The following is a 16,992-nucleotide window of genomic DNA, read 5'->3' on the forward strand; positions in this document are numbered from 1 at the left end:
GTCCAGACCCTCCAAGGCAGTAACGCATGAGCACACCTTTGTCCAGAAGGTGGTGTAACGTCTCTTAGCAAAAGACATATTATGTAATAAAGCGAAAACATTTTGTATAATGTTTTGTTCTTGTATAAAGTTATGCACTGTTTTATTTATTTATTTTAGATAATATCTGTGTCGGCGAGTACTGAAACCGCCACAGACGATAAATATCAAACAAAGATGAGAATATGTGACTAGTATAAATAATACAAAACGAACATTCATTTCTCTATCGTCTTCTTGGAGTTACGTGTGTAGGATAGCCTGTGCTATTGTCAAGTTTGTAAGAGGGACGCCATTAAGTAAGGTTTTATAAGGTGTGTAATCAATCAAATTGTTTAAATGTTTTGAATAGAGTTACTTAGTGAAACCTTGCATTATGATTTGTAATAAGCTTGCCTGGTATTTTATCCCATCCCTTTAACACATTTTCAGTTATTTAAATATTATTCGTGGTGCAGAGCTGCGCTACGAACGAACGAGCCGTTGCCGCGGCGCATTCAAATTGCATTAAATGAAATCTATCATACCGCAAGGAAGCGGGCAGGTAATAGTGAAGTAAAATTATTTCTTTCAGCTTTTGGAGTTTCAGAGCAGAGCAGCAGATTTTATGATGTGTTTTACAGGTTGATGCGGGCTGCTGATAATATATTACTAACAGTGCAAAAAGATAATTTACGTTCATAACATAAAAGAAATCTTGCTCTGCGTAGTTCTGGTCTGGCAACCTTATAGTAAAAACATATTTTTTCTCCGATAATAGTCTCATGTTCTCGTGTTAGTCATGGTACTTATTGTTGTTTTACTGTTAACAAAAATTCACTGCAAAATTATGATGTTGAACAATCATTGCGTACTGTATCATCAGTATTGATAACGAAGTAATTTTCACTAACCTTTTTAATAACTATAAAGTAAGGAAGATATGTTGAACTTTATGGCGAGTTACAGTAACGAAAAAAATGTTGCTTTAATAGAAAGCCAGATCCAGAACAATAAGAACATAATATATTTTGTTTTGTTGAAAATTAATGATCCAAAGAAAGGCATAGCACAGCATCACCAAAAGGTATTTCGGGTCTCTTTTCGTAGTAACATATTTTATCTCATACATTAGTTGTTACGCGAGTAATAGTAAAAACAAAACAAATAGAAAAGAGACAGAAGTGAAAGTGGGAATCCATCAAATGGAATAGCCTGCGATATCCGGTGACATGAACCCTACTCAGCATGCGTACAGTGAGTTGCAGCTTACAGTGTACAGTCGGAGGACTCCTTCTCACACACAGGATGACCTCTGGAAGGAACTCATCCAAGAGTGGGACAGGCTTCAGTAGCAACGTCTGACGGCATGTCGGCAGCATACCAAGGATGATGCGAGCATATTACCATTCACCGAGTTTAGCAAAACTGTATTTTTTTTATTTCACAAACAAGTAATTTTGGGCATAATGCTTTTAGTTTGGTTTTTCCTTTTTTTTTCACTGAAAACTTACTTTGTTCTAGTTTCAGAACAGTTATTCTTTCATTCCCTGCTTCCCTTGAGTTCAAGTGCACACATGTACATAGATACACAAGCTGTTCAATACCATTTGTGAGCCCTTTATAACGGGAAGAGTAGCAAAAGTACTACTTCTTTTGTATTCACAAAATACAGTTGGCGTCCAACATACTGCAGAAAGCAATTACTGTTACTGAGGTGGGTTACTAATCAGGCACCACCTAAAGAGCTTCACCCTAGGGAAAAGTGGCTATAAATTCAAATTTAAGTCAACAGAGATTGCCAATAATTTATTAATAATTTTTGTACATGACTCAACCAGACTATGAAGATGAGGCCAGATTGTTAAACAGTTCTATCAGAGATATAACTTTTAGCAACAGTCTAGTTTCTGATTCGACTGAATGATGATTATTTAAAGTAAAAGCATATCCAGTGTGGTTCTGTTTCTCTTCTTCTTCTTCTTCTTCTTTTTGTAATTGGGATCTCATCCCCCCACGACATACGAGATATATGGATGCAAATTTAAGAATATTTTTTAAACTCTATAAAAAGATGAATGTATCAGCCTGTTTACAAATAATAATGTTCTTTTCTTTGTTTAAAATTTAGAAAAGAAACTAGCACCTGCCTCAGGTTTGCACGGGTTACATGAAGTGTGGCATTGCAGTAGCAACTTAATAGCACCACTACCGTACAACTTCTCCATCTATATTTACTTACCACATGGTGTGTGGAGGTGGGTGCCCTGCATCATTACTAGTCATTTCCTTAAAAAGTCTTCCAGCAACTGACATAACTGCAAACCTAAGCTGTATGCTCGTACATGAAGCAGTTACAATAATAAAAGCACAGGAAATTAGCCACAGGGTGAATATACAGATACAATACCATGTGGCAGTGCCTATTTTGTTCAGAAGTACAATGCAGTGTTCGTTCAGACATGTACGCATGTATGAAGGAAGAGGAACTGCAACGACAACATCCGTTACGAAATATATTAAATGTATTTGAAGTTGTGAGTATGGACAGCGATCAGCTGTATAATAGAATGATGCCACTGAAAATTTGTGCTGGACCAGTACTCAAACTTGGATTCCTCCCCTATCATGAGCTGTGGCCTTACCATTAGCACAACTCATGGCCAGATCCAAACTTCCATATGCCACCACCCATGTGTCTATGACCTGCAATAGTAGCTTCATTATGTATGGTGTGTGTCAAGATTTTCTTTGCAACATGTGGCAAACCTGCAGGCTTGCGTAGGCACAATATCTTTGACCTTGGTCTATAAGCTGCTTCTAGTCCAAGCGGCACATTGATGCAACTGCTCAGTTGTGAGTTGTGCTGTAATAAGTTAACACGTGTTTGGGTCTCTCGTCACAGAAATGGAGCCACATAATATTGTGCAACGGTATGCCATTTATTTTTGCGTTAAATTGGGTGAAAACGCGACGACAACTTACGGTAAGCTTCAGAAGGCTTTTGGAGAGGAGGTTATGTCAAGAGCTCAAGTTTTTCGTTGGCATAAAATGTGTAGTGAAGGCAGAACGAATGTTGAAAATGAAGACCGCTGTGGATTCGTACGATCAAATCGAAGATTATCCGAGAAAATGATTGCAGAAGAAGTGAACATCAATCGAGAAACGGTTCGTCTAATAATAACTGAAGATCTTGGTATGAGAAAGATTTGTGCAAAAATGGTCCCCAAAAATCTCACACCACAACAACGAGAAACAAGTAAAAATGTGGCAGTCGATCTGTTAGAGCAAACAGAAATCAATATAGAATTGTTGAGCCGTGTTGTCACTGGTGATGGAAGTTGGTTTTTTCAGTACGATCCAGAGACAAAACGCCAAAGTTCGCAATGGTGCTCAAAGGGACCACCCAGACCAAAAGAAGCTCGCATGTCGAAGTCAAAAGTGAAATGCATGCTTGTGTGCTTCTTTGATTCCGAGGAAATTGTTCATAAAGCGTGGGTGCCTCCTGGACTAACAGTTAACCAATATTACTACAAAGTGGCCGTGCGGTTCTAGGCGCTACAGTCTGGAGCCGAGCGACCGCTACAGTCGCAGGTTCGAAACCTGCCTCGGGCATGAATGTGTGTGATGTCCTTAGGTTAGTTAGGTTTAATTAATTCTAAGTTCTAGGGGACTGATGACCTCAGAAGTTAAGTCGCATAGTGCTCAGAGCGATTTAAACCATTTTGAAATTTTAGAAAGACTTCGTAAAAGAGTTCTTCGTGTCCGTGCCAACACTGCTGATAATTGGATTCTGCATCACGATATTGCGCCATCCCATACTGCTCTGTCAGTACAGCAATTTTTAAACTAAAAACAAATTTCAATACTACCACAGCCACCTTATTCACCATATATCGCTCCATGCGACTTTTTTCTATTTCCAAGAGTCAAAACGGCGGTCAAGGGACATCATTTTCAAACAACACAAGATTTCCAGAAAGCTGTGACGAGGGTTCTGGAGGATATTACAGAAGATGAGTTACAGCAATGTCAGAAGCGCTGGAAAAAGTGTGTGCAATCAGAAGGGAACTACTTTGAAGGAGACAACACTAAACGTGACTAAAACGGTAAGCAACATTTTTTTTTCACATCAGTCTCATTACTTTATTGTCACACCTCATATATCCTTGTACACAGGAGACATTTTAATTTAAAGTCTGTTGCCTGGCGTCTGTGAATAAATACGATATTGCAGTGCCCGTGTTTTTCAGAAGTACGGCGTAGTTTTCTTTCCTGTTCTCTCGGAAATAGAGCGCTGGGAAAATGACCGTCTATGTGCCTCTGTATGAATCCTTATTTGACTTATCTTCATGGTCGTTACACGAAATTTACGTTTAAAGCAGCAGAATTGTTTTTCAGTCAGCCTCAAATGCTGGTTTTCTAAATTTTCTCAATAGGGCTCCTTGAGAAGAATGTTACCTTCTCTCTAGTGATCCCCGTTTGAGTTCCCGAAGCATTTCCATAAAACTACCCATACTCAAAAATGGGTTGCATTAGTCTCCTATATGCGGCCTCCTTTACAGATGAGTTATACTTTCCTAAAATTCTCACAGTAAACCGAAGTCGACCATTCACCTTCCCTGCTGTCATTCTAACATGCTCATTGTATTTCACACTGCTTTGCAACATTACGTCTAGATATTTAATCGATGTGACTGTGTCAAGCAGGACACTATTATTGCTGTACTTGAACATTATGGGTTTTTCTTTCTCCTACTCATCTGCCTTAACTTTCATTTTGTCTACATTTAGAGCTCGCTGCCACTCATCAGACCAACTAGAAATTTTACCTAACTTATCTTGTATCTCCCTACAATCACTCAACGACAACAAGTCTGTTACACCACAGTTTCATCAGCAAACAACCACGGATTGCAGGTTATCGTGTCCAGTAGACCATTTACGTACATAAAAAATAAAAGCGGTCCTATCATAATTCCCTGGGGCACTTCTGATGATTCCCTTGTCTCTGATGAACACTCGCCACGAAGGACAACGTACTGGGATCTGTTACATAAAATGTCTTCGAGCTACTCTTATACATGGTGACCTAAGCCATATGCTTGAACCTTCATTATCAGTCAGCAGTGGGGCATCGTGTCAAATGCTTTATGGAAATCTAGGAGTATGGAATCTGCCTGTTGCCCTTCATCTATGGTTCGCAGGCTCCAACGTGATAAAAGGGCATCCTGAGTTTCGCATGAGTGATGCTTCCTGAAGCCGTGCTGATTTGTAGGCACAATCTTCCCCTCTCAAGGATATTTATATTCGAACTGAGAATATGTTCAAGGATTCTGCAGCAAACCATTGTTAAAGATATTGGTTTACAGTTTTACAGAGCATTTCTCCTTCAGTTCTTATATGCTGGAGGCACCTGTACTTTTTTCCAGTCACTTGGGACTTTGAGGCTAATGCAAACTAATTAAAGGGTCAATACTGTAAAATACTCTTTGTTAAACAGCACTGGAATTCGATCTGGACCTGGCGACTTATTCATTTCCAACTCGTTCAGTTGATTCTCTACACCAGCAACGCTTATTACTACCTGTGCGATAGTCAAATGATGGAACTTTTGTACGCTTCCCCTGCATGAACGATTTCTTAAATCCGAAATTTAAAACTTCAGCTTTACTTTTGCTACCTGCCACACCAGACTTGTCAACAAGTGACTGGGTAGAAACCTTAGACCCACTTAGTGATTTTACGTGTGTCCAGAATTTTTTTGGATTTTTGGCAAGATCTTCTGCTAAGTTGTGAAGGTGACAGTAGTTGTAAGCTTCGCTCATCGATCTTTTTACAGAATCACAAATTTCTATTAACTTTCGCCTGCCATAATTTGCACATTCTCTTTTGAACCGAGAGTGAAGCTGCCTTTGCTTCCTCAGCATATTTCAAATTTCATTGTTAACCACAGTGGGTCTTTTCTGTCCTTCTTCCACTTATTCTGCACAAACTTCTCCAGAATATGATTTACAGTTCGTGTAAACTTTGCCTTTAATTCCTCTACATTCGTCCCACTGGAACTAAGTGATATCAATTCATTGTGTAAGTGGGATGCCTGTCTGCTCTTTCTAGCAGAAATACTCTTCTAGACCCCTTGTCTGATTTGCGCCATGGGCGCTAACACCGGTCTCTGTACTGACACAGCTGATAACCTTGGCGTTAAGGGCCTGTAAGCTCCTAATCTGACGCTGTTGATTAGGTTACACCAGTTGGTAGCTATGAGGTCCAAAATGGCTCCAAAACCATTACAGCTGAATCGGGTGACTGGTAGAAACATCCAAAAATCAACTTGATTTCACCTAGAACTGTTACACGACTACTTCAGTGTCACACTCAAATTCGACCTTAATAGAGGCAATATTTTTGTCAACTGTAGTAAAGACACCGTCTCCTGTAGCATGTCATTTGTTTTTTGACATATGTTCCACGAATTGCTAAATATCTCAGGGGTTTCTGCTTTGGGTTTCAGACAGCTTTCAGATCCAAAACTAATTTGAGTAGGAGTAGTTTCCTGGAGGGCAGTGAATTCAGGAGCTTCATTACGAATACTTTGATAATTTACTGATAAAATTTTGACAGTCAATCTGTCCTCACTCTGAACACGATCTGTTTTCACTATCTGCAAATCATCTGGTATGTGTCCATCGCCTAGCCTAAAAAAACCATGTGCACTTCACAAATACTCTGCTTCCTGAGGATTTGCTTCCCTTGTGTAGTGCACCTCTTACCTATCAAGGAGAGTCCTACGGTCTCCCATTGAATAACGTGAGTCCAGAAATCATCAGCCAAGCCCATCACAGAGTCAACAAATCCTTTTTTTGAGATCCTCCACACAGTTTCAATGCAAAGGACCCCAATCAACTCTAGACACAATGCTGCAAATTGTGAGCTATGCCTGCACCCAACGCTTGACAGCAGCAGCTTTCACCATCTCAACTAGCTGCCTGTGAGGTCTGGGGATGGCCTTGGAACCAAAGCAACAACCATTGTTGGTGCCGATGTGAGCCACAATTTTCAGAGGACTGCACCCTGCATGCTCGATAGCTGCAGGCAAGGCCTTCTCCACATCTCTGATGAAGTCCCCAGCAGATATGCTTAGCGTAAATTGGCTTTCTTTCCAGCCCTGAATGCTGTCTGCCTAAGGGTCTCCATAACACACTTCAATAACTAGTAAACCCCTCCCCCTGTGTGCCTATTCAGGTCCTGCTGAAGGAGCAGCTACCTGTCTACTCGCAGGGTGAATGGGCGAGGGCAGCCTCCACACTGGCCCTCTACCTTGAGCAGTGCAAACATGTTACCACCCACCACTCATCCTCCTGCAAGGCCCAATCCACTGTGCTGGGTACATTCAAATGATTGGAGCTATGTGCACCGAGATACATGGCACAAATGCTACATCTTCCATATTTAAATGGTAATCAGATTGACATTTGTGGCAATGATGGGAGCTACAAGATACCATGTAAATCAGTCTCCTACAGTAGTTCCTGAGATTAGACTTAATATTTTCAGAGAAAAACACAAAGGATAACTTTAATTTATAAAATGCGTAGCAGAAGCAGACGTTTGTAGATGTATAGAATATGGTAATAATAGTTTTGTGTTGCTCAATGCCATTGTCCAAGTCTTGCAATGAGATGCCAGTTCATGTTTGTATTGGTTACAATTAACTTGATTCATCAGAATGTGAGAGCAACACAAAATGTACAAATACCTGATCAGAAAACGACTATAGGTCACACAACTGTAACAAAGGTGTCTCAGAGTGAGTGGAGAAATGTCGCCACTGCAGGGAGTAGTGAATATCAAACGGACACTCTTGAGTGCACAGCAATAGCTCACACTGCAAGTTCTGCTATTAACTGGAAGACAGTAATGGCACCAGTTTCACAGTGGTAACTGACCTCAATTCACCACACTGCAGCCATATTGCACCAAATATTTATATATTATACACACAAACCTTCCTCGAAAATCAGTCTACCTATTAATAAAAATCCTATCAAAATCACTATAGCAGCACCTCAAAACTAGAACAAGCATATAGACAGATATGCAGAGAAGAAAATAAGTGTTTTGACAGGCAAAGGTAAAAAAAAACAAAAAGGACATTCAAAATGTAGTGAAAAGGATGGTGATATTCATTAAAAACCACCACTGAATTATCACAAAATAGCTGTAGGACCTGCATTGGGTAAAAATGTTGTGGGAGGAGGAGCAAGCATTGGATGTTGTGTAGGGAGGAAGAGCATAGGTGTAAATATATAAACAATTAGGTGGTATCTGGAAGTAGAGGTAGGTGGTAGGATAGATAGTGGGAAAGGAAAGATGAGTTTTGCGGGTCTGTGGACCTGTGGTATCAGGAGAGGAACAGATGGGGAGAAATAGGAAGGGAAGAGGTATGGGGAAGCTCTGATTTGAAATGGAATAGGTGGGGAGGAGTTCTAGTTGACAGGATGGATAAATATTGGAGCAGATTTCATTTTCTGGAGGAGGTATAGGATATGGAGCGTGTGTAGATGTAGGCATGGTGTGATATGTTTGTGAAGGCTTGGTAGATTAATGATCAGATGAGAAACATTAGGGTTCTTGGAATCAAGTTTGCAGATAGTGAAGGATATGCAGAGGTGCTGAATGTGGGTGAGGAGGGGTGGGAAATTAATGCTGGTAGAGGATCCATGTGTGGGAGGGTAAATGTATGCAGGCAATAAGACAGAGTGCTAGGTATTCAAGATTTTGGAGGGGCTGATAGAACTTCGTAGGGGTTGGTATTCATGCAACATTTACATAGGAGAGAAAGAGTTGCACCAAAGTTGTGTAGGTGTGGAGGATATTGGAAGGGTCAAATGCCAAAATTTGGCCAGTTATTATGAGGGTTTCCAAGAAAGTAATGCACCACATTTTTTCTTTAACAATTCTTTATTGAAAATAATGAGAATTACACAAATGAAAGAATGGTGTTTTATCTATACACCCTATTTTTCCACGAATTTTCCATCCCATTCTATGGTCTTATTACAGCATGAAACAGGGGTGTGTGTATGCCCTGTCGATACCAATTCTTGTTCTGGTGGCAGAGCTAGTGCTTCACTGTGTGAATCAACTCACTGTCCTCAAAATATCTTCCAAGAATGGCATCCTTTAAAGGCCCAAACAAGTGGAAGTCGAGGGGGCTAGGTTAGAGCTGTAGGATGGATGGGGTAATACTGTCAAATCCTGTTTCGCAATGCACTCAGTGGTCCTCAGACTTGTGTGGGGCCAAGTATTATTGTTTTGCAGCAAAACATATCCTGGATTGCTGTGGCGCCAAAGTCACCAGAAGCGCATCTTTAGTTTTGTTAATGTGTTGACATATGCTTCTGAATTAATGGTACTACCTCTTTGCATCACATCAATGAGATTCACAACTTCATAGTCCCAGAACACAGTGATCATAACCTTACCAGCAGAAGCAGTTGCTTTGAACTTTTTCTTCTGTGGGAGTGGGAATGGCACCATTTCATTGACTGTTGTTTTGTTTCTGGCTCAAAATGGTGAAGCCAGGTTTCATCGCCTGTCGCAGTCTGTGACAAGAAGTCCTCCCCCTCAGCTTCAAAATGTTGCAACAAATCAAGACAAATGTTTTTTCTGCGCAGGTTGTTATCCACTGTTAGACACGACAGGACCCATCTTGCACACACTTTTGAATGTCCAAGAGTGTGGATAATTGCATCCACACTTCCTTTGCTGACTGACAGATGCAGTGCCAACTGCCGAGTCATACTGTGTCTGTCCTCGCAAATGATAGCTTCAGCTTGCTGCAACATGTCAGGTGTGACCGTCATGGACGGACTTCCCAACCGCTGAAAATCATGTAGCTCTGCCAAACTGCCTTCTGATGACATCACCCTCTGTGCTCAGCAACTAACTGTACTTTGGTCATCTCCATAGACTTCGCACAAATGTTTGTGAATATTCTCCACAGTTTTTTTCTCTGCAGTGATAAATTCAAGACGGTACGTTGCTTGCAACTACATCACCTACAGACGCCATTTTGAAACTGTCTTGTAGTCACACTATCTGTCAAAAGTGATGGAAACTTGGTGTGTTCACGTAGGAGACGTCAAATAGTACATACATAACGTTTCGCATTCTTAGCATTGTTTTTGACTGAGAAAAAAAAAGTGGTGCATTACTTTCTGCACAGCCCTCATAGTTTTAGTCTGTTGTGGGCTTGCTCTTGAACGGTAGATGGGGGTTTCCATGCTCAACGGCATTCCAATGTTAGTCCAAGGTATTTTAATGTGCTAGTTAATTGGAGAGGCAGAACAGTTGTATATATGGTGAGGTGTAAATCACGGTTTCTCCTTTAATTCTTGCCTGAGTTTCAAAATGGTTCATCTTGAGGGACCATTGGTTACACCAGGAGGTATAGTGACTGAAATGAATTTCGAGGGATCATTGAGATTTCTAGGTCATAGGGAAGAGGGCTAAGAAAGTGGTGTCATCAACATGCTGAAGGAGGTGGACTGGTGGAAGTGTTTTACGCTTTTTGGTACTGTAGAAGAGGTAAATGAGAACAGAAGGCTGGATCCTCAGGGAACACCTGCAGGAGGATGGAAGGTTTTGGTGTTTGCAGTTTGCATTGTTAATGGTGACCAATTATTATTTGTGATTAGACAGGAAGAAGGTAAAGAAAGCAGACATAGGTAACTGGAAGTGCACCAATATAGAGTTTATGTGTGTTTGTGGCCAATGGGCATTCAATGACCGGCTTATCAGCGCCATACATCTAGAGTTTGAAAATGAGACTGGAATGACATACACAATCAGGCTTTCTCCAGGTCGAGGGAGAAAAAACTGCTGATTTTTGGGTGTCGAATTGGTGGGACAGGGGATGAGTGAGATACAGGAGTCGATCATCAAAAGAGAATCTGAGACAGTAACCAGTCTGTTTAACAGGAAGGTGGTGGTGTTTATGAATATATTGGGAGAGGGTGGAATCGAATATCCTGCTGGTACTGGGATGACGTGGATGGGGTGGTAATAGGTGGCATCAGTAGGTAATTTGTGCAGTTTGAAGGAACATTGGATTTCGTAAGTTTTCCACAGTTCAGGATGCTAAATTGTGGATGATTCAGCATTACAAAGCATTGAAAAGAGGACAAGAAAGGACAGAGGACGTTCTTTTAGTTGTTGATAGGTAATATGATCATGAGCATTGAGAGCATTGCATTTTTTGTGAAGTATCTGTGTCATGTTGCGTGTTGAGGTACGTGTATTTAATTCTGTTTGTAGTACTCCTATAATGTTGAAGTAGTGGAAGCTGGGGGCTGGGGATGGGACAGCGGATTTGTGTGTTCGAGAATGGTAGAGAACAAGGAGTAATCAAAATGAGGGTTGTTAGGGGACGGAGAAGATACCAGAGAATTAGGATGCAAAATGATCAGCAATGCTATGTTTGTTACATTGTGTATTGCAGCCCTCAAAATGAGTACTGTTGTGAGGGAAGATGATTACAATTTAGTCCTCCAACATTACTGAAATGCTGCTGTATAGACAGGGGCTTTACACGACATTAAAAGTAGATGCTGGTACTTTTTCTAAAAAAATAAATCTCAACTGAATTAATTTTGTTATTATTCTAATATTATAGAGAGCAAGAAAAATGACATGCTTACATGATGCAAGATGCAAGAAGAAAGGTGAAGATTATGTTACGTTTTCTGGCTCAATTTAAAAAAAAAGTGAAGAATGAAATAGGATACAATTCAGTCTCTGATTCTGACAAGAGAACCTCCCATCGCACCCCCCTCAGATTTAGTTATAAGCTGGCACAGTGGATAGGCCTTGAAAAACTGAACACAGATCAATCGAGAAAACAGCAAGAAGTTGTCTGGAACTATGAAAAAAATAAGCAAAATATACAAACTGAGTAGTTGACACGCAACATAATTAACATCAAGGACCCTGTCAGCTCAGGAGCGCCGTGGTCCCGTGGTTAGCGTGAGCAACGGCGGAACATGAAGTCATTGGTTCAAGTCTTTCCTCGAGTGAAAAATGTACCTTTTTTATTTTCGCAAAGTTATGATCTGTCCGTTCGGTCATTGACGTGTCTGTTCACTGTAATAAGTTTAGTGTCTGTGTTTTGCGACCGCACCGCAAAACCGTGCGATGAGTAGACGAAAGGACGTGACTCTCCAATGGGAACCGAAAACATTTGATCGCAAGGTCATAGGTCAACCGATTCCTCGACGTGGAAAACACGTCTGATATATTCCATACGAGACTAGTGACGGCATGTGCGTCACATGACAGGAAAATGTTGTCGACCCACCTAACTTGTACACTTGGGGAATGGGTAGAAAAGATTCTTCTTCCTTGCCCGATTTAGGTTTTCTTGTGGATGTGATAATCACTCCGAAAAAAATGATGAAAACATAAGAGTTCGTCACATAAACTGCAACGAATGAATGCAACAGTTTCGCAGTCGCACAGTTTTCCTTGTGCTCTGTCAAAACATATGTTTTTATCGTTTTCAATTTTTTCCGCGTGTAGACCGTCAAATCCTGCATATGTCCAAGCAAATCTGAACATGTCCTGGAATTTTGGAGAGCGAAGTTGATTTTGTGTAAGTACTTGAACTTTGATAATTGTCTGAAAATAAAAAATTAATATTTTCGCTGCCAGGAAGACTTGAACCAAGGACCTTTCGTTCTGCAGCTGCTCACGCCAACCACGGGACCACGGCGTTGTTGAGTCAATATACACATTTATATTGCATATGTTGCACATGGACTACTCAGTTTGTATATTTTGCTTATTTTTTTCATAGTTCCACACAATTTCTTCCTGTTTTCTCGATTAATCTGTGTACAGTTTTTCAAGGCCTATCCACTGTGCCACCTTATAACTAAATCTGAGGGGGGTGCGATGGGGAGGTTCCCTTGTGAGAGTAAATTCAGTGTCAGTACATAACAGTAATAGTTGCATAGCTACATTTAATCAATTAGGAAGTGGCTTTATCAACAAGTGTTTGGGATGTTTTGTGAATAGTATTTTACAATTAATCCAAATGATGTGATGTTTTTACTGTGACATTCAGTTGACAGGATAACTATTACATACTATTTGGCCCTTTGGTAGTAAAGCAAGAGGTGTTATGGCTTAGTGTGAATGGTTGAAATTTTGATTGAACTCAGGACTATTTAGATCACCATTTGCACCTACCCCACTCCCACCACATTTGGGCATAATTGACAGGAAACCTAAGAACACCAAGAAGCGACCTTCAAACGTTAACTTTAAAAGTAACAGAAGTGATTTTATTCTGCAAGAATGAAGTAACACTGGCTGTCCAGTGTGTGGAGAAGTACCATCTTGTATAAAAGTGGTCCCCACACATTCATGCTGTTGAAGGGCTGAAGTGAAGTTAGTGCTCAATAGACTCTCATAGCATTTACCATGGATGGTACAGGTAACAGAAGCCGCAGGACCCATCTCCTCGAAAAACTATGGCTATACGATAAACAATGCTGTCAACCACACCACACAGTTACCTTTGCAGAATGAAGTGGTACCAATTGATGTACAGGTGCATTTTCAGCTGTCCATATTCTACAATTCTGTGTATTTACATGTCTTTGGAGATCTAAAATTCCATACAAGCAAGAAATTCTAGAGCAAACATTTATCTTACGGAAGGTCAGTATTAAGCAACTCTTGAGCATATATATGGAGAGCAATACAGGAAATTTATGCACTGTGCTAACAGGTATGCCCAAAGTTCAGCCAATTCCCTGTGTACTGATTGTTTGCACACCACAACCCAACCCTTCCTGCAAAGCTGTAGCAAAATCCACTACTTACATCAGATCAGTTGTTTTCCTCTCTCTGCCTCACTGCACCTGTCTTTCTGAACTTCATTACCATTCTCTCCAGACCCTAGGGAGGCACTGGAACAACAACTTTTTTCATTACCCTGAGTGTCTGGAACTTCTTCAGATGTACTGGTACAGACTGACAATCCTTGTGAAGGAGCTTTGCTAGCAGCACGTGATCCTGCATTGAGATGGTCATGCCAAGCATTACAGATGCAAGCGAAGGAACAGTCATGTACACATCATCATTAATTTAGCATATTCTGCTGCTTACAGTGCCATCTAGTGATTGAATTTTTGTTAACTTTTTTTTCCATAACACTTCCCCCTTCTTTGTTAATATTCCATTGTAGTTTGACGTCATTCTGTGCAATAGTTCTTTTTTTAAAGTTTTATGAAACTGGAACTTTAATCGTAATCATCCTGTGTAATAAAAAAATGTATAGCCTATATCCCTTAGAATGTTTATTTGAACATGATGTAAAAATCTGAAATAAATCAGTCAATAATTTTCTGATACTTTGGTAACAGCATAAACAATCTCTTATGTTTATAAAGTATTGCAGATGATATAGTAGATAACGTTGGAAGTTGCATGAGGCTTTTTGCAGATGGCACTGTTATACACAGAGAAGTTGGAATGCTAGAAAATAATAGTAAAATGCACAGAGACCTTAAGGGGACTGACACCTGGCACAGGGAGTGGCAGTTTACCCTCAACAAAAATAAATGTAATGTCTTGTGAATACATAGACAGAAATACCCTTTATTGTATGATTAAATGGTTGCAGAAAAATCATTGGAAGCAATTACTTCCATAAAGGAGTATCCGTATGGAGCAATTTGTATTGGAAATATACAGTTGGCAGACTGAGATTTACTTGAAGAATGCTTGGGAAATGTAGTCCACCAATAAAGGAGCTAGCCTACAAAACAATCATTCAACCAATACTTGAATATTGTTAGTCAGTTTGGGGTCCATACCAGGCAGGATTGACGAAGGAAATAGAGAAGGTCCAAAAAAAGCACCATGTTTTGTTACTAATTCGATTAGTAAGCATTAAGGTGTCATGGAAATGCTCAGCCAACTACTGTGGCAGATGCTATAAGAAACGCATTCCGTATTAGTGTTTGCATTACTGTTCAAGTTCCATTAGAGTACATTCCTAGAAGACTCAGCCAATATATTGCTTCCTCTATATACCACATATTTCACCAAAAAGACCATTGAGATAACATTGTAGAGATGTCAGCCCACACAGAGGCTTAGCAGCAATCGATCTTCCCTACAACCATAGCTGTTTGGAACAGATAAAAGGAGGAAGAGACAGGGTACACAAAGTACCGTTCACTACACACCACAAGGTGACTTGCAGAATACAGATGTAGATGAAGATGTAAAGCACTTTTTTTTATTTCAGCTGGGTCTTTAAAAGAGGTATTTTTTGAAATATAATTTTTTTGGAAGGTTTTTATTCATTCAGTTCAACGTAAACACACTTTTAAAATGGCACAATAAAACATTCTTAAGTGATTGCACAACTTACTTGCAATTTTTCCCTATTGTCATTCATCTTTTGAAATGAGCCTTTCAGTTCCTTGATGCATAATTCCATGCAGTTTTGTATGAATCCTGTCCTTATAATTTTCCTGAGTATTGTGCTACAAAACTGGATGTTCTTCCACTAAAGAAATGAATGACTCAATGTTTATTTCCCAAACCATGTGCAGGTCTACATGAAGAAGTTAAAAAATAAAAACATTGGCAGTTAAGTGTAGGAAGAATGTACAGATACTGTACAATGTTGCAGTGCCTGTTTTGTTCAGAAGTACAATGCAATGTGTATTTAGGCCTAGATGCATGTCTAAAGGAACAGGCACTGCAGTGACTACAGCTGTTATGGAATACATATGGACAGGCATGAGCTGTATAATGGAATGATGACAATGAAAATTTGTGCCAGATCAGGATTTGAACCTGGATTTCTTGCTTATTGCAAGTGATCACCTTCCATTGAGCTATCCAAGCACAACTTATGGCCAGACCCCAACTTCCATATGTCATCAACCATGTGTGTACAAGTTGCACTCAGTACATTCATTGTGTATATTCCTGTATAGGAGAGACTTTTCCATTGAAACTGACTTGCCTGGTGTTGGTGGATAGTAATGATATTTCAGTGCCTGTGTTGTTCAGAAGTATTATGCAATGTTCCTTCAGACATGCATGTATTGCAGCAAATACAGTCATTGTGAAAAACATTAAATATATTCCCAGTTGTGAATATGGACAATGGAATGACAATGAAAATTTGTGCCAGACTGGGACTTGAACTTGGAATTCCCACTTGTTTGTTGTAAGAAATTACAACATACTTTTAACATGTTCTTTGAAACTTACAAATAATCCAGATTTATACATAATATCTAGGATTAAGGTTAAAAGAAGTACCTTGCAGATAAACATGATTGCTTAAAGTGGGATCCATACAGCATCAGACTATAACTATCATATCTCTTCTGCTTTCACTCCTGAATTTTGCTGCCTATAAGCCAGGTGTCTTTCCTTCAGGAATCAGGTCTCCACAGTTGTAGGTCCTATTAGTTTGATGAACATCAAGTTGGCAACAGCCTTTAGGTGAAGTGATGCTCATAATATTGCTGTTACATTGTCGAACAGTCTGTAAGATCACAAGAAACGCTATTTACAGTCATAGGCCAACACACGAATGGCACATTTTCAGCAAAAGTGATTCCATTTCCAGTCTTTTCCTTACTTTCATACCTCTGCCATTTTCATCATTGCCTTCAAACAACTTATCTTTTTAATCACTTTGGATGAAAAATATTCTGTAATCTTACAATTAATTTCCTCTATGAAATGCTAATAGAATTCCACTGAATACAGAAGTCAACAAACAACATTACATCATCACTGCATGACAGTGGAAGCAGTGCCTCCTCACAAGATATTTTGAAATCTGAACACATAAGACTATTATTTATTTCTGTGGCTCTTAACACTCACCTATGAAATAAATTCAATAATATTATACGCATAATTGTTCTA

This window comes from Schistocerca americana, chromosome 6 (assembly GCF_021461395.2).
Source record: "Schistocerca americana isolate TAMUIC-IGC-003095 chromosome 6, iqSchAmer2.1, whole genome shotgun sequence".
NCBI lineage: Eukaryota > Metazoa > Arthropoda > Insecta > Orthoptera > Acrididae > Schistocerca > Schistocerca americana.